This window comes from Adiantum capillus-veneris, chromosome 5, assembly GCF_014529385.1.
Source record: "Adiantum capillus-veneris isolate H3 chromosome 5, ASM1452938v2, whole genome shotgun sequence".
In the NCBI taxonomy this organism is placed as follows: domain Eukaryota; kingdom Viridiplantae; phylum Streptophyta; class Polypodiopsida; order Polypodiales; family Pteridaceae; genus Adiantum; species Adiantum capillus-veneris.
Window position 1 is genome coordinate 131,793,315 of NC_140935.1, and position 18,609 is coordinate 131,811,923.

Consider the following 18,609-nt stretch of genomic DNA (forward strand, 5'->3'; position numbering starts at 1 on the left):
AAAGATGCCTTGTTTGTTGTGCAATTGGTAGCGTTTGCAATAAATTCCATAAACCTAGGATTTTGCACCAACCAAGAAAACGCATTCACAATGGCAACCAATTGTGTCTTAAACCCATCCTCGTCTAGTTGCCCAGTCATGAACCCTTGAACTTGTAGAGCATTCACATCAACATAAGGCACAGATAGTGGTGGCCGTGAATTCTGCCCAACCTCAAATACTAGAGGTACAACCTGTCTGTACTACGAAGAGGAACTCTCTTCCCTAGCATCATTTGTCCTGTCAGCCATAGTGTAATTCCAAGTTCTTGTGCTTTGTGTCTTTGCCGAAACCATCCAAGGCTCACTCTCTAAGGAAAAAGTGATTCTGTCCCGACAACGGAACCATGAAACCGATCCGTAGGGCATACTTACATGGGACGGCGGGTCGGGGTCGGGAACGGGGTCGGGACAACAAAAGTCAGGAAACGGGGACGGGGGTCGGAACGGCAAAAAAAAAAAGAGAATTTTTTTGGCATTTTTTGACCTACACACATAGAGCATCACTTTGACCATAAATTTACACTAAATAGACCAAAGAACACGAGTCATATAGGCTGAAATGTGCTAATAAAACATCGATGATCGATGGATACAAAATGAGAAGTGCATGCCACAAGGGCTCAAGAGTCAAAAAGCCTAAAGGACTTAGGACAAGCCTGAGGCCTCAAGGATAACAAAAAGTACAAAGGGCTATGTAGTAGGTAGAGTCGTAGACTCAAGAGTCGAGTGATCAATGATCATCAAACTCAAGAAGTGGTCCCCTGCTGAATCTCCACATCGTCGTCGTAGTCGAGGTCGTCAGCGACGTATGAGGGCTCCGGCTCGGGAGGCTCGCATTGAGGCTCGAAATCCTCCTCTAGCTCCTCCAAAAGAGTATCGGCCATAGATGGATTCTCTTGTGCCATCTCCCACTCAGTGAAAGGATCTGCCTTGTGTGTGACGCTCTTGGCAAGCATGCGCAAGTTAGCGCTCACAAACACCAAATCATTGGCCCTCTGAACCCCACGGCAATTCCTCTTCTTAGGGGCAATGTGGCTGTACACACTCCATAGTTGCTCCAAGCAACTAGTGGTACATGCTTGGCTAAGGACACGAACAGCCAAGCGCTGCAAATGTGGGCCATCTCCTCCACAGTCCACCCACCACAAAACCGAGCCAATCTTGTTGCGATCAAGCTGTGCATCTACACATCCATAGGAGCCCTTCTTTTGCCTGTAGTTGAGTAGCTCGTCTCTAATCTTGCACCTAATGTCACTGCTAGGCTCAAGGCGCTCCAATGCAAGCCGCCATCCTTTGCTCACCTCCTTGTCGGTCTCTTGACGCCTTCCTTGAAACTCAGGGTCAAGCACATAAGCTGCCGCATGAAGTGGAGAGTAGTATCCATTCCACCTCGACTCACACAAGCCATGAATCTCCACATACTGAACAGGGTCAGGCACAAGCTTCTCAAGTGCCTCTATCATCCGATCCATGGCTTCGTAGACTTTGTCAATGCATCGCTGCAAGCCATCCACCACTCGAAGTAGGTGTAGAATAGGCTTGACCATGGCGTCAAGAGTCTTCACCTCCTCCCACCAAGCGGCGTCATCGGCCCATTCTCGGCATTTCAATCCTACTGCTGATGTAGACTCCGGCATGGCTTGGAACTCATCACTGAGAAAGAGGCCCCTTAAGGCTCCGCCACATGTAGACAAGCGGCCTAGCATAAGCCAATTGAATGCAAATCTTGTCTCTGAATATTTGAGCAAAGACAAGTGGCTCCTCTTTGAGAATTCATGGCGCACTTTTTGATGGTTGAGCACAAAGGAGACAATTCGAGAGGCGTCACCAATGGTGGGTGAAATCCATGACAAGTTCCCTATGTCCTTGAGGAGGTTATTGAGGCAATGCGCCATGAAAAATGTGACATGGATGCTGGGATACATGCCCTCAATGATAGCTCCGGCTGCCCTATTTGACGCCTCTCCATCTACAACCATACAAAGGACATTCTCCGGGCCGGTGATCTCTATGGTGCTTGTCCACTCCGCAGCAAGCATCTCGGCGGCCTTGCCACTATCGGATGCATCATGTGACTCCACAAAGTACATCTCCCCCCGAGAGTAGGCCACCACCCCGTGGATGGACCGCTTGCGGGTGTCGCTCCATCCATCTACAAGAAGAGAGACGCCATTGGTCTCCCACAAATCCTTTGTTGCTTGGGCCGCTTGCTCCACAACAAGCTTCTCTTTGTCACGGAGGGTGGTGCGAAGCCTCTCTGATGAAGGTGGCACATAAGAGGAGCCATATTTTCGTAACCATGGTTCGAAAGTATGGAGACCTATCCACACAAAATAGAGCATGTTGCGTTAGTATGGAGAGTCGAGAAATTATAACCCATTATGAATACAAAATGGAAGATTGCAATGTGCATATGCCAAGGGAAACTCACCGCGAAGCATGGAAGGCAATGTGGTTGTGGAAGAAGAATTGGGCAACCGACCTATCCACCTCTTCCTTCAATTTAGGATTCCAATTTTCGTTGAGAGTGGTTTGGCGATGCGGAAGGGAAGAGGACGGTGTAGATCCATGGCTCTTGAAGGTTCGAGAGATGTCGTCAAGGTTGGCTTCCCTTTGCTCTCGCGGTGTCGCCGTGGCGGAGGGATCAACGGCAACAAAACGGCCCCTCTTGGCCGCTTCCGCAACCTCATACACCGTGAGCTTCTCAAGAAGATCCAACCTTTTCTCGGGAGCTACATGAGGGCAAAACTTCACCTCGTGACCGGGTTCATGAAGAAGTTGGGCTCACACTTTGTTTGAACCACCCGATCTCTTGTATGGACATAGCTTGCACGTCCATGGTCTTGCACCGCCACCTTTGCCACGCGAGCTAAAGTCGACTTCATCCCACCACGACCACGTTTGCACGGCGGGCCTCCTTCGAGAAGAAGCGGCTTGAGAAGTGGAGTTGGCATGAGATGACATGATGGTGGAGAGACTCGAGAGAGTAGAGCTTAGAAGTTAGAAGGGTTAGAGGAGAGCTTGTGTGGAGAGAGAGTAAAGGAGAGCTTCAAAGTGGGTAGAAGAGGGAGAGGAGAGCTTCAAAGTTCAAACTTGAGCCTTCAGCTTGAGGGAAATGGAATGAGCTTGAGCCTTGAGCTTGAGGGAAATGGAATGAGCATTGAGCATTGAGACTATGAGTATTAAAATTTAAGAGGCCCAAGGGAGCCTTTTATAGCCTCCCAAGGGCCAAGGCTTAAAAAATATGGCAGTTGGGGCTGCACAGAGCCGTTGCAAACGGTCAAAAATGGCCATTTTTTTGAATCTGTTCCGGTCGACCCCGGTCCGGTCCCGGCCGTCCCCCCTGCGACCCGCCTGTCCGGCCCGTTTTCCGTCTGTCCCTCGGCGTTCCCAGCCGTTCCCGGCCCGGTAACGGCCGTCCCCCGGCCCTAGGGCCCGTCCCCTGTAACTATGCCGTAGGGCGGTAGACTTTAGCTTTTACTCTTTTAAACTTTACGCCACATGGGGACTTTACGAATAAACTTGTGACTAGAAATTACACTTCAAACAAAACACGGCTTGGCAGCTAGAGAGCTTCCAAGCAGACAGCAACACCCTACTGGCCCGAAAGACTAGCGCCCCTTTTGATATTTCTTTATTCTTATTACACTTCGGAAAAACCTGTAAACTTCTACAAGCGGACCCGCTTTTATCGGGCTGAAATTCCGCTACTCTAACCCGATTTTGGCATCATAACCACAGTAAAAGTCTTCACGTACAAAAATCCCAAGAAAACAGTGGCTTTCCACCCACTTTAGAGCACATTACAAAACCTGGCAAGAAATTACAACATGCTGAAATCTCTGTTTTTGGCCCCTAATTTGCACCAAAACACCTCTTTGGTGATTCCCTAGCTTTCCCGAAGCTCCTGGGACTGCAGCATCAAAACTGGCCAGAACCCTAAACCAGCAAAAAAACACAGTAGGCTGTAATTTTCTGTTTCACATCATTTTGAGCGGAGCAAACACGTCTACGTCTATGTCAAGAGCTCCCACACGCAATGGAACACTTACCCTGTAAATTGGACGAGTTTTCACACGAGAAAACTCTCCGTTTTTGCATTCCTTCGCGATGGAACTGTACATACTTCAAGGGGATTAGCCATTAGCTAATCCGGTTCCTATACACAAGACTCTTACCTTGGCAAACGCGCATAAAATCCCCAAAACTGTACATGGTCATCTGAGAAGCTCAACTAGTCGGGCATTATCATATGTGCAAAGGGGAGAGAGAGAGATGCACGAGAGTAAATCATCGCGCTACATGAGACAAGGAAGAAGGCAAGCTTTCCTTTAAAGCTGTGATCACCTGCACCCACTACTCACACACTGTGTAGCACAATAACTGAAAATCGGTCTTCGGCCTAAAAAATGAGTGAGAGTTAACCTGCAAGTTGCTCTCCTACTGCCACGTGTGCAGTTTGCTCGTTTTGGTAATTCCTAGTATCCACCAAGTTATAAAGTCTTGCCGCGGGGCCTAAATGACTTTAACTGAGCCTAACCACTTCTTTACTAGTGCGATTCCAGTGCCGATCGGCCCAACCATCTCGCGGCTGCTTGGCCTTGACTCCTACGAGTGATACTCTCGGCCAACGGCTGTCTCACACTGGCCACGCAATGTCCGAGCATTTGTGATTTTAAGGAGTGGGTCCCAAAAATTAAATAAAAATCAAGGGAAAGAAACCGGCAAATATAGATAATGGTTGTCACACTCTCGTGACATACCCTCTCTTAAAATCGCAAACGTCCTAGATTGCATGTCATATATATATGTCATAAATGATTTAGTGTGGTGACTAAATGCCTTCATTATCGAAACTTGAAAGCTCCCAGCTCGTTGCTGTTGTTCATCTCTCCCGCCCCCCTGCTCGCCATCGCGCTCCCCCCCTGTCTCCCGCCCTCCCTCCATACCTGCTCACTGTCCGCTTGCCCTGCCCGATACCCGCCCGCCTGTCCGTTGCCTGCTTGCATGGCCGCTGCCCCTTGTCCACCTCCTCACCCACTTCCAGTCTTGTTTGACTGGTCTTGACATCACTTTTGATGTGCTCAGTCAAGCAAGAGGCCTTCATTCGCCAACGCCCACTTCGCCTTTTCTTCAGAGCGGCAGACACAGATGGAGGCTCAAGCCCCGCCATAGAGGGACTCTGATAAAGTCCCCTCGCCCGACCCCGCTAAGCCCACCATTCGACTTGCTCTCACACCAACAGAGCAAGTGAGCCTAGCTAGCCGCATAGACGGAACGCCTTCAGGCAACTTCCAGCATCTGCAAGATTCTAGGCACCAGACCTAGCAAAGGAGAGCTGCGTGATCTTCTCCAGGCTCGCCTTCTCGCAAAGGTGGGCAAGATCTTGGATGTACAATTCCTCGAACGTGGCTACTATCAAATAGAGTTCGAGACTTCTGAGATGGAATCCAAGGTCATCGCGATGAGCCCCTTGGCCATCCGAGCAGTTCGAGCCAACTTTCGACAGTGGAGACATGGTTTTGATCCAATGTTCTGGCAGAGCATGCAGACCTTCCTATCTCCATCTACTTTCTTGGTTTGAGGAGCGAGTACTTGCCACTCTTGTCCAGGATAGGCTCGGAGGTGGCCAAGATCTTGGATGTACAATTCCTCGGACGCGGCTACTATCAAATAGAGTTCGAGACTTCTGAGATGGAATCCAAGGTCATCGCGATGAGCCCCTTGGCCATCCGAGCAGTTGGAGCCAACTTTTGACAATGGAGACATGGTTTTGATCCGATATTCTGGCAGAGCAAGCAGACCTTCCTATCTCCGTCTACTTTCTTGGTTTGAGGAGCGAGTACCTGCTACCACTCTTGTCCAGGATAGGCTCGGAGATTGGGATTGTCTTGAAGACACCTCGCACGGCAGCCTCTGTATCTGCCAATGCGGCCGTCATTCCTTCAGTACGTGTTCTGATTCGAGACACCCACACTCTCCCAAAGGTCATCCTACTACCTCGGGTGAGTGGGGGTTGGTTCCGTCAAAACATGGAGTATTCGGGCCTCCCGAATCACTGCTTCGTTTGCAGATAGATGGGCCATTTGACAAAGGCATGTCCTCGCAGGAGATCTCGACCCACAGCGCATGTGCAGCCTCCCAAGGATGAGCAAGCCCAGCAATCAAACACACAGGACGCACAGGCTGGTACCTCGATTGAGACCAACGATCAGACAGCTGACGATTGACAGCAGGTGCCTGGCCGCCGCCGACAGGGCCCCACCGCTCCCTCTAGTGGCCAACCTGCTGCAGCTCAGCAGCATTGTGTTCCAACTGGGAACAGTTTAAACCGCCTTCAGTAGGACCCGCTTGAAGAGGCCCTGTCCACTTTAGTTCCTCCTTCTCCACCCCCTCCTCCCTCTGACACTGCCGCTATGTCTCCACCTTCGCCTCCCCCACCTCCACCTTCGCCTCCCGTACCTCCTCTCTCCCCGGTGGGGCCCACAGCCTCATCTCATGGCCCCTCCACCACTCCTCCTCAGACGCAGGGAACTGGACACGTGTCTTCAACGAGGCGATCTCTTGGTATTGCTTTCGTTACGAGCCGTGTGGCTTGAGAGGGACAGCCCCACTTGAGGCCGCCTTTTTTGGTACAGACTTCTACTTTTGCAGCAGTCCCTAGAGGTTTGACTAGCTTTAACATTCGCAGACGCTGGAACTTCTTTGACTACAGTTTCACTCGGTTTCTGGGTGACTCTTCTCCTGAACTGGAGGAGACTTGCTTTCAAGTCCATGTCCTCTTTCTTGCAGCTAGAGACATTGAGGCTAGAGGCATTGAGGCTTTGGACACGGCGGTGGATTTTTCATTCGCGTTGTGCGGTAGGGACCTCACAGAGTGGACCCAACACACAGTTCTTTACCGGCTCCAGACTCAGGATGTTTAGTTCTCACACCACACAGGGGACTTAGGGGTGACGGCTCTGATACAGACACTTTGGCCTCTGGCCAAGTTCAGCGTTGTCATGCCACGTCACCCATTTGTGACATCTCTGCAGTTTTTGGTTAGGGTTGGCTGAACCATGGAGCTTCTTTGTTGTATGATATCAAGGCTAAAACTTGGTCTTCTATGTTGTTTAAAATCGACCTTTAGTCGTCGAGGCTTCAATTTGAGAGTTAACTTTCCCTAACATTCCGTGATGATAAAAGAGACTTCATATTTTTGTATCAAGCCTAGCGAGTTTCTCTTGAGTTTTTGCTTATGCGAATCATTGAAGAGTAGGCCTCGTGTTGTTATCAATTGTTGTATTTGTATCATGTAAATTAAGGAACACACTTTTCTTTATTTTATAAGCGATTGCCATATGCTTTATGCAATGGAAACCAAACCTGAAATGAATTTTTGTTTGTTTCAGATTAGCAACAACAGATGGATTAAGATATCGTTAGAGCAACCGGAGATCTTTTGCTTCCAGAGGTGAAACATTTGAAGAACGATTGATGGCATAAAGCAACATAAATGAAGGAGTTAATTGGAGTACTTAACAAGGCTTACAAGTTAACTCGCTTCATTCGGTTGCGAGGTACATTCATTAGAGGTTTTTTCCATAAGGATTTATTCCATCTATTGTCTATGCAAGTAATATTTGTGTTGTGTTCTTGTTGACATTGATTTTCAATGTGATTTCATGACAATATCTCAAGCTTGGGTATGCATGGGACCGTGATCTGCAACCCTTGAAAGGTTTCACTTATATGTTACAAACTACTCTTGTTATCTACAGGTTAGATACTTCAAAATACTATGAAATTTTAATCTGAACTTCTTCTTGTTTCAAATGTGTACAACGAAATTATGCATGTATAGCGGTGTCACTTATTATATTGTAATTTGTAGCAACATAGTATTGTACTTTATATGATGAAACTTAGCTCTACGATGTTAAGTGTCATTTCAACTACACAACTTAAAAACCTATTGACTACGTCATTTGAAGCTCAAAAATATAAACAAAGATTCACGTATATTTAATCAAAATCTAAGGGAGAGTCAAATTTAAGGCCTAGTGAAGGTTATATCCGTACATTCAGATAGAATCCGTATTAGGGGGGGGGGGGGGGGGGGGGGGGGGGGGGGGGGGGGGTTGAGAGGGTCGGGGGTTCTTGTTTTACTGCTATATTTCAATCGATTAGACCTCTTCTCAAAAAACGCCTTCATACAGCTAAGAGCGACTAGTTTTAGCAGAGATACAGGTACTGTGTAGTGTGTGCTTTTATTTGTAAAAAATTCACAGATAAAGAGTTTTAGAAATAGTCCTTAAACGCACACAATATACACAATTTATACATAATGACCCCCCATAGAACACTCCAAAGCAAAGATCTACTGCAACACACGTTGCACGTGAGAAACTACACACAACTCAATTGAAATTGCACACACACACACACACACACACACACACACAGAGAGAGAGAGAGAGAGAGAGAGAGAGAGAGAGAGAGAGAGAGCACGGTGGAATTTCGAGCCAAGATGCTAAATACAATTTGGAAAGAGAAATAATCATTGTCAAAGAAAGCACAAAAAAGAAATACTCATTACATGTTTATTTTGCTAAATACAATTCGGAAAGAGAGCAATAATCTTGCCGAAGCAAGCACAGAAAAGCAATACTCCTATACATTGACACAATCCCATTAGCATGATAAAAATTCAAGGAGTCTGAATCAAATCACATTAAACTTCTTTAAAAGCATATTTACATATAACTTTCAAAATTGCAACAATCTACCTATTTACTTTGTACATCTCAAACCAAAAGGTGACAGAGTACAAGCTATACAAACATAGCGGCAAATCTGCTACAATCTCTCTATAAGGAAGGCCTCCATAGACATAATGAATCAAATTTCTTCATTTAAAATTGGTGCTTAATGTAAGATCGTTCAAATTACAATACTACAACCAACTAGTAGAAGAGTGAATCTTTCTAGACACTTGGAATTGTTAAAATAGAATAGGAGCAACAACAAGTGAAGTCGTACAGATAGTATTGGCATGACAAATTGCGTTCTTACAGAGGAACTAAGAATCTACACAATTTTGTTCTCCTATTTTACATGGGTCTCATTGTGCAATGTTTTGGGTCGCACTAGCCATTTTGGTCTTCTGCAAATATCTCTCTCTCTCTCTCTCTCTCTCTCTCTCTCTCTCTCTCTCTCTCTCTGTGTGTGTGTGTGTGTGTGCGTAAGCGATTCCGAATAAGGGTGCCTACCTCGAACATCGAACAAAAGGTAGTTGTTGGTCGTCAGCTATCGAAACATGCCTATTTTGTGTGCTGTTATTGTCTTCAATAGGCTAGCGAGAAGGCCTCACTTTTTGTTGCTAATCTGTAACAAACAAAAATTCATTTCAGGCTTGGCTTTCATTGCATAAAGCATATGACAATCGCTTATAAAATGAAGAAAAGTGTGTTCCTTGATTCACATTATACAAATACAACAAGTGACAAAACCACAAGGCCTACCATTCAATGATTTGCATAAGCAAAAACACATGAGAAACTCGCTACGCTTTACACAAAAAATATGAAGTGTCCCTTTAATCATCGCGAAATGCTGTAGAAAGTTAACTCTCAAATTGAAGCCCCGACGACTAAATATTGACTTGAAACAACATAGAAAACCAAGTTTTAGCCTTGATATCATCCAGCATAGAAGCTCCATGGTTCAGCCAACCATAACGTAGGCTTACACTGAATTTATCTAGATATATTTTTTAATCGTATAACGGACATGCAGACTTCACATTGTGAAGTTTTCATCCGAGTTACCGACCAATTCATATTGTGCTAATTCTTTTTATCTTTTGTAATGCATATGCCCTATCAATAACCTCATTTTTGTGCTAATTTTTTTTATTTAATGCATCTTTTAGTGCTAGGCTTCATTATGCTTGAGTCTGCTCTTGGTCTCCGGAGTCATGACAAAAACTCAGTACGCTGAACTTTGTGTTAATGTATGCTTATGTGTGTGTGCGTGTGATGTGTGTTGTGTTTGGGAGCATATATTAGTACCTAGTTCTACACCCACTTTTGGGCACTGACGACGTTAGTGGAGATGTCGTGATATTTAGTCCATACTATGCATGATGGAGCTGATGGTTATATTGTCTTGTGGGTGACTACCATGGGTCTATACCTTGCACTTTCCTTTAAGGGTGAATCTAGGATTATCCTAGACTCATCTAGGTATATTTTTTAGTCGTATAGCGGACATGAAGACTTCACTTTGTGAAGTTTTCGTCCGAGTTAGGACCAGTTGATATTGTGCTAATTCTATCTATCTTTTGTGGTACATATGTCCTATCAACTATCTTATTTTTGTGCTAATTTTTTCGATCTAATGCTTCTTTTAGTGCTAGGCTTATTATGGCTGAGTCTGCCCTTGATCTCTGGAGTCATGATAGAAACTCAGTACGCTGAACTTTCGGTTGATATATACTCATGTGTGCGTGCGTGTGGTGTGTGTTATGTTTGGGAGCATATGTTAGTACCTAGTTCTACACCCACTATTCGGCCCTGACAACGTTAGTGGGGATGTCGTGGTATTTAGTCAATACTATGCATGATGGAGCTGATGGTTATATTGTCTTGTGGGTGACTACCACGGGTCTATACCTTGCACTTTTCTTTAAGGGTGAATCTAGGCTTATCTTGTATTCATCTAGATATATTTTTTAGTCGTAAAGCGGACATGCAGACTTCACATTATGAAGTTTTAGATCGGATTACGACCAGTTGTTATTGTGTTAATTCTTTCTATCTTTTGTGGTGCGTATGTCCTATTAACTACCTAATTTTTGTGCTAATTTCCTCCATTAAAAGCTTCTTTTAGTGCTAGGCTTCATTATGGTTGAGTCTGCCCTTGATCTCTGGAGTCATGATAGAAACTCAGTACGCTGAACAATGTGTTGATGTATGGTTATGTGTGTGCGTATGGTGTGTGTTGTGTTTGGGAGCATATGTTAGTACCTTGTTCTACACCCACTATTGGGCACTGACGACGTTAGTGAGGATGTCGTGGTATTTAGTCAATACTATGCATAATAGAGCTGATGGTTATATTGTCTTGCGGGTGACTAGCACAGGTCTATACCTTGCACTTTCCTTTAAGGGTGAATCTAGCCTTAACCTGGATTCATCTAGGTATATTTTTAGTCGTATAGCGGACATGCAGACTTCACATTGTAAAGTTTTGGTTCGAGTTACAACCATTTGATATTGTGCTAATTCTTTCTATCTTTTGTGATGCGTATGTCCTATCAACTACCTCATTTTTGTGCTAATTTTTTCGATCTAATGCTTCTTTTAGTGCTAGGCTTTATTATGGTTGAGTTTGCCCTTGATCTCCGGAGTCATGATAGAAACTCAGTACGTTGAACTTTATGTTGATGTACACTCATGTGTGCGTGCATGTGGTGTGTGTTATCTTTGGGAGCATATGTTAGTATCTAGTTCTACAACCACTATTCGACACTGACGACGTTAGTGGGGATGTCGTGGTATTTAGTCAATACTATGCATGATGGAGCTGATAGTTATATTGTCTTGTGGGTGACTACCACGGGTCTATACCTTGCACTTTTCTTTAAGGGTGAATCTAGGCTTATCCTGGATTCATCTAGATATATTTTTTAGTCGTAAAGCGGATATGCAGAGTGCACATTGTGAAGTTTTCGACCGGGTTACGACCATTTATTATTGTGCTAATTCTTTCTATCTTTTGTGGTGCGTATGTCCTATCAACTCCCTAATTTTTGTGCTAAGTTTCTCCATTAAAAGCTTCTTTTAGTGCTAGGCTTCATTATGGCTGAGTCTGCCCTTGATCTCCGGAGTCATGACAGAAACTCAGTACGCTGAACTTTCTGTTGATGTATGGTTATGTGTGTGTGCGTGTGGTGTGTGTTGTGTTTGGGAGCATATGCTAGTACCTTGTTCTACACCCACTATTGGGCATTGACAACGTTAGTGAGGATGTCGTGGTATTTAGTCAATACGATGCATAATAGAGCTGATGGTTATATTGTCTTGCGGGTGACTAGCACAGGTCTATACCTTGCACTTTCGTTTAAGGGTGAATCTAGCCTTATCCTGGATTCATCTAGGTATATTTTTTAGTCGTATAGAGGACATGCAGACTTCACATTGTGAAGTTTTCGTTCGAGTTACGACCAGTTGATATTGTGCTAATTCTTTCTATCTTTTGTGGTGCGTATGCCCTATCAACACCCTCATTTTTGTGCTAATTCGATCTAATGCTTCTCTAAGTGCTAGGCTTCATTATGGCTGAGTGTGCCCTTGATATCCGGAGTCATGACGGAAACTCAGTACGTTGAACTTTGTGTTGATGTATGCTCATGTGTGTGTGTGCGCGGCGTGTGTTGTGTTTGGGAGCATATGCTAGTCCTAGTTCTACACCCACTATTTGGCACTGACGACATTAGTGGGGATGTGGTATTTAGTCAATACTATGCATGATGGAGCTGATGGTTATATTGTCTTGTGGGTGACTACCATCGATCTATAACTTGCACTTTCCTTTGAGGGTGAATCTAGGCTTATCCTGGATTCCTCTAGGTATAGTTTTTAGACGTATAGCAAACATGTAGACTTCACATTGTGAAGTTTTTGTCCGAGTTACGACCAGTTGATATTATGCTAATTCTTTCTATCTTTTGTAGTGCGTATGCCCTATTAACTACCTCATTTTTGTGCTAAATTTTTCGATTTAATGCTTCTTATAGTGCTAGGCTTCATTATGGCTGGGTCTGCCCTTGATCTTCGGAGTCATGACAGAAACTCAGTACGCTGAACTTTTTGTTGATGTATGCTCATGTGTGAGGGTGCGTGTGGTGTGTGTTGTGTTTGGGAGCATATGTTAGCACCTAGTTCTACACCCACCATTGGGCAATAACGACGTTAGTGGGAATGTCGTGGTATTTAGTCAATACTAAGCATGATGGAGCTGATGGTTATATTGTCTTCTGGGTGACTGCCATGGCTCTATACCTTACACTTTGCTTTCAGGTTGAATCTAGGCTTATCCTGGATTCATCAAGCTATATTTTTTAGTCGTATAGAGGATATGCAGACTTCACATTGTGAAGTTTTCGTCCGAGTCACGACTAGTTGATACTGTGTTAATTCTTTCTATCTTTTGTGGTGCATATGCCCTATTAACTACCTCATTTTTGTGCTAATTTTTTCGATTGAATCCTTCTTTTAGTTCTAAGCCTCTATTATGGTTGAATGCCCTTGATCCCCAGAGTAATGACAGAAACTCAGTACATTGAACCTTGTGTTGATGTATGCTCATGTGTGTGTGCGTGTGGTGTGTGTTGTATTTGGGAGCATATGTTAGTACCTAGTTCTACACCCACTATTGGACACTGATGACGTTAGTGGGGATGTCTTGGTATTTAGTCAATATTATGCATGATGGAGCTGATGGTTATATTGTCTTGTGGGTGACTACCACGGGTCTATACCTTGCACTTTCCTTTAAGGGTGAATCTAGACTTATCCTGGATTCATCTAAGTACGATTTTTAGTCGTATAGCGGATATGTAGACTTTACATTGTGAAGTTTTCGTCCGAGTTACGGCCAAATTATATTGTGCTAATTCTTTCTATCTTTTGTGGTGCATATGCCCTATCAGTTACCTCATTTTTGTGCTAATGTTTTCGATTTAATGCTTCTTTAAGAGCTAGGCTTCATTATGGCTGACTCTTCCCTTGATCTCCGGAGTCATGATAGAAACTCAGTACGCTGAACTTTATGTTGATGTATGCTCATGTGCGTGCGTGTGGTGTGTGTTGTGTTTGAGAGCATATGTTAGTACCTAGTTCTATACCCACTATTGGGTACTGACGACGTTAGTGGGGATGTCGTGGTATTTAGTCAATACTATGCATGATGGAGCTGATGGTTATATTGTCTTGTGGGTGACTGTCATGGGTCTATACCTTGCTCTTTCCTTTAAAGGTGAATCTAGGCTTATCCTGGATTCAACTAGGTATATTTTTTAGTCATAAAGCGGATATGCAGACTTCACATTGTGATGTTTTCGTCCGAGTTAAGACTAGTTGATATTGTGCTAATTCTTTTGTGGTGCGTATGCCCTATTAACTACCTCATTTTTGTGCTAATTTTTTCGATTTAATGCTTCTTTTAGTTCTAAGCCTCTATTATGGCCGAGTCTACGCTTGATCTTCGGAGTCATGACAGAAACTCAGTACCCTGAACTTTGTGCTGATGTATGGTCATGTGTGTGTGCGTGTGGTGTGTGTTGTGTTTGGGAGCATATGTTAGTACCTAGTTCTACACCCACTATTGGGCACTGACAACGTTAGTGGAAATGTCGTGGTATTTCGTTAATATTATGCATCATGGAGTTGATCGTTATATTGGCTTCTAGGTGACTACCACGGGTCTATACCTTGCACTTTCCTTTAAGGGTGAATCTAGGCTTATCCTGGATTCATCTAGGTATAGGTTTTAGAGTCATATAGTGGATATGTATTGTGAAGTTTTCGTCCGAGTTACGACCAATTGATATTGTGCTAATTCTTTCTATCTTTTGTGGTGCATATGCCCTATCAACTACCTTATTTATGTGTTAATTTTTTCGGTTTAATGCTTTTTTTAGTGTTAGGCTTCATTATGGCTGAGTCTACCCTTGATCTCCGGAATCATGGCAGAAACTCATTACGCTGAACATTGTGTTGATGTATGCTAATGTGTGTGCGTTTGATGTATGTTATGTTTGGGAGCATATGTTAGTACCTAGTTCTACACTCACTATTGGGCATTGACGACGTTAGTGGGGATGTCGTGGTATTTAGTCAATACTATGTATGATGGAGCTCATGGTTATATTGTCTTGTGAGTGACTACCACGGGTCTATACCTTGCACTTTTCTTTAAGGGTGAATCTAGGCTTATTATAGATTCGTCTAGGTATATCTTTTAGTCGTATAGCGCACATGCAAACTTCACATTGTGAAGTTTTCGTCCGAGTTACGACCACTTGATATTCTGCTAATTCTTTCTATCTTTTGTGGTGCATATGCCCTATCAACTACCTCATTTTTATGCTAATTTTTTCGCTTTAATGCTTCTTTTAGTGCTAGGCTTCATTATGGCTGAGTCTGCCCTTGATCGCCGGAGTCATGACAGAAACTTAATACGCTGACCTTTTTGTTGATGTATGTTCATGTGTGTGTGCGTGTGGTGTGTGTTGTGTTCTGGAGCATCTAGTTCTACACTCAGTATTGGGCACTGAAGTGGTATTTTGTCAATACTATGTATGATGGAGGTGATGGTTATATTGTCTTGTGGGTGACTACCACGAGTCTATACCTTGCACTTTCCTTTAAGAGTGTATCTACGCTTATCCTGGATTCATCTAGGTATATTTTTTAGTCGTATAGCGGACATGCAGACTTCACATTGTGAAGTTTTTGTCCCAGTTGCGACCAGTTGATATTGTGTTAATTCTTTCTATCTTTTGTGGTGCGTATGCCCTATCAACTGCCTCATTTTTGTGCTAATTTTTTCGATTTAATGCTTCCTTTAGTGCTAGGCTTCATTATGGCTGAGTCTGCCCTTGATCTCCGGAGTCGTGACAGAAACTCAGTACGCTAAACTTTGTGTTGATGTATGCTCATGTGTGCGCGTGGTGTGTGTTGTGTTTGGGAGCATATGTTAGTACCAAGTTCTACACCCACTATTGGGCACTGACGACATTAGTGGGGATGTCGTGGTATTTAGTCAAATATTATGCATGATGGAGCTGATGGTTATATTGTCTTGTGGGTGACTACCACAGGTCTATACCTTGCACTTTCCTTTAAGGGTGAATCTACGCTTATCCTGGATTCATCTAGGTATATTTTTTAGTCGTATAGCGGACATGCAGACTTCACATTGTGAAGTTTTCGTCCGAGCTACGAGCAGTTGATATTGTGCTAATTCTTTCTATCTTTTGTGGTGCGCATGCCCTATCAGCTAACTCATTTTTGTGCTAATTTTTTCGATTTAATACTTCTTTTAAAGCTAGGCTTCATTGTGGTTGAGTCTGCCCTTGATTTTTGTAGTCATGACAGAAACTCAGTACGCTGAACTTTGTGGTAATGTATGCTCATGTGTGTGTGCGTGTGGTGTGTTGTGTTTGGGAGCATATGTTAGTACCTAGTTCTACACCCACTATTGGGCACTGAAGACGTTAGTGGGGATGTCGTGGTATTTAGTCATTACTATGCATGATGGAGCTGATGACTATTGGGCACCGACGAGACGTTAGTGGGAATGTCGTGGTATTTAGTCAATACTATGCATAATGGAGCTGGGTGACTACCACGGGTTATACTTTGCACTTTCCTTTAAGCGTGAATCTAGGCTTATCCTTGATTCATCTAGGTATATACATAAAAACTGTTGAGATGCCATAACTTGGATGAGGATATCTATTTCCAGAAGACCAAAAGACACTCCTTATCGCAAATACAGAATCTGTAGACTAAGGACTTTCCAAACAGTCAACAACCAAATATCACTCACTACTACAGAATTAGGCACAAAGTACAGAATCCCAAAAGAGACTTTCATTTTAAAACACTTCACAACTAGAATCACGACACCTACAAAAAACCAGAGTTTGAACAACTATACATTTAGCAGCCTGAAATATGTCGAATACATCATGTTGGCACATCCAAGCACGGATCTCCTACTACAATGCAATCAAGAGGAAGAACGTGCCCAAGATGACATTGCACTCTGTAAAGCGACCCTCAAACTCTTCAATTCTTAGTGTCTGCTCCGCTTTGCACTGGAGCTGGACGCTTAGTCTCTCCCCAAGAGCATATCGGCCACCACACTTGCTGCAGCTACTGCATGGTAGTCCCCATCTCCGGCAGTCCTCAATAACCAATAAGGATTGAGACTTAGTGCTACACACCATGTGTTCGTTACACTGCAAAATCAACCCGACATCAATCACAGGCAATCTCAAAAGAACCAACAAAAAATAAGAGCAAGTATAGGCCCTAATATGAGAGGATCCCCTCCACAACTAGCAAGAGAGTGTTAATGTCTTTTGCCCAGGCACATGAAAACTTGAATATCATAAACCTTGTTCCATTCTACATTCTCAATGCTAGGTCCAAGCAATGAAACACGCATTGATGCTTCAAGTGTTTCCACATTGAAGCACTCCCGAGCATGCGTCTTGATGAGATTTTGCTTTGAGAAACCTCTTTCACATGACACAGATGACACAAGAAGAACTAGCATAACCTGCCACAACTTTGTTAGGTTCACATACGTCTGCATCCAATTCTTATTAGAACAAAAAACACGCCATGTATCTTACATATTCATTCCCTCGCAACCATAATACAAAGTATCTGTGAACAATAGCAACTCCGCCTTGCAATTGTCAATGTCAACCAAACTTCCAAACTTCTCAAGCAATTTCTCAACCCATTCTGAGAGCTTTTTCTCTCTTGCTTTTATCTCCTCCGCGATCTTTGTTCTGCAAGGATAGTAATACGAGCTGAAAAGTCTAGCTGCATTGCAGCAATAAACATCTGGAAATCGATCATTTACAGATTCTATCACCTTCAAGACAAAGCTCTTTGTCAAATTTATAACGTCACCCCCTTCCCTATCCAATGGCAACCCATTTGCATCATTGCCTGCAATTTTAGCATACAATAGCTGATGGGAAATCTCCTTGCCATCATCAATAACATACACAAAAACACGGTCCTTTGTGGCATCCATAAAATTCTTCAAGAAGTGAGTAGCATTTCCAAACTCTTGCTCAAGAAATTTTCATTACGAAGAAGCAACAGTGACCACTATTTCAACACTTATAGAAGGAACATCCACATTTTCCTTCTGGAAATGAGTATTCAATGTATTAAGGTCCCTCAACATATCTGCCAACATGTACATACAAAAGAGGACTTTATAAACCCGAAGTTTGTCATACCAACTCTTTGCATTGTCTTACCATCAATGCATAATAGAGACTTTGCAACAATTTTTGCTTCTGCAAATCATCCAAATACTCTAATATGCAAAAGAAGAACTCCTTGTCAGTCATCATATTAGTGTATGAGGAGTAGTCATATTGAATGGGCATTTCTTCTACATTCAAACAATATGCTAAACCACACAAACCCTCATACTTACCGATAGCCAAGTTGTCACGAGGACGTCGCAACTACTAACCTTAGTTGTTGGTTTCTTTCCAATGATTTTGTTTAATTTTTAAACCCTCTTTGTGAAATTGCAAATAGTCGGACATTGTATGGCCAATGTGAACGATAGTTTCACCCGCAAACGGGAAGTTGGTCGGCTCTGGAATTCGTATAGTAAGAGGATGTCTAGGCTCAGTGCAAGATCATGCAGATCCCCTTGTCACACTTAGCATAAAGTCAAGGTGGGATCACCAACAGAAAGTATCCGACAGTTGGGCCACATTGCACTTTTGGATGCGGTCCCAATGGGGATAGAT

At 43.6% G+C, this 18,609-nt stretch overlaps 1 protein-coding gene and 1 pseudogene across 9 annotated transcripts in view; both read right to left on the minus strand.

Annotated features, from left to right (window-relative positions):
- LOC147458126 (uncharacterized) overlaps positions 1-9,450 on the minus strand; it is a 32,248-nt gene extending 22,798 nt beyond the window's left edge. For 3 of the 9 annotated variants that reach the window (XR_015188199.1, XM_086512873.1, XM_086512872.1), the window contains exon 1: positions 9,296-9,449. The gene's annotated coding sequence lies outside the window, so the exon portion shown is untranslated. Of the gene's footprint in view, positions 1-9,295 lie in introns of all 9 variants that reach the window. The other 6 variants (XM_086512871.1, XM_086512866.1, XM_086512865.1 and 3 more) reach the window with 5 other exon arrangements.
- Positions 9,451-16,815: 7,365 nt separating this feature from the next.
- LOC147458127 (uncharacterized) lies at positions 16,816-17,870 on the minus strand (annotated as a pseudogene).
- Positions 17,871-18,609: the final 739 nt, after the last annotated feature.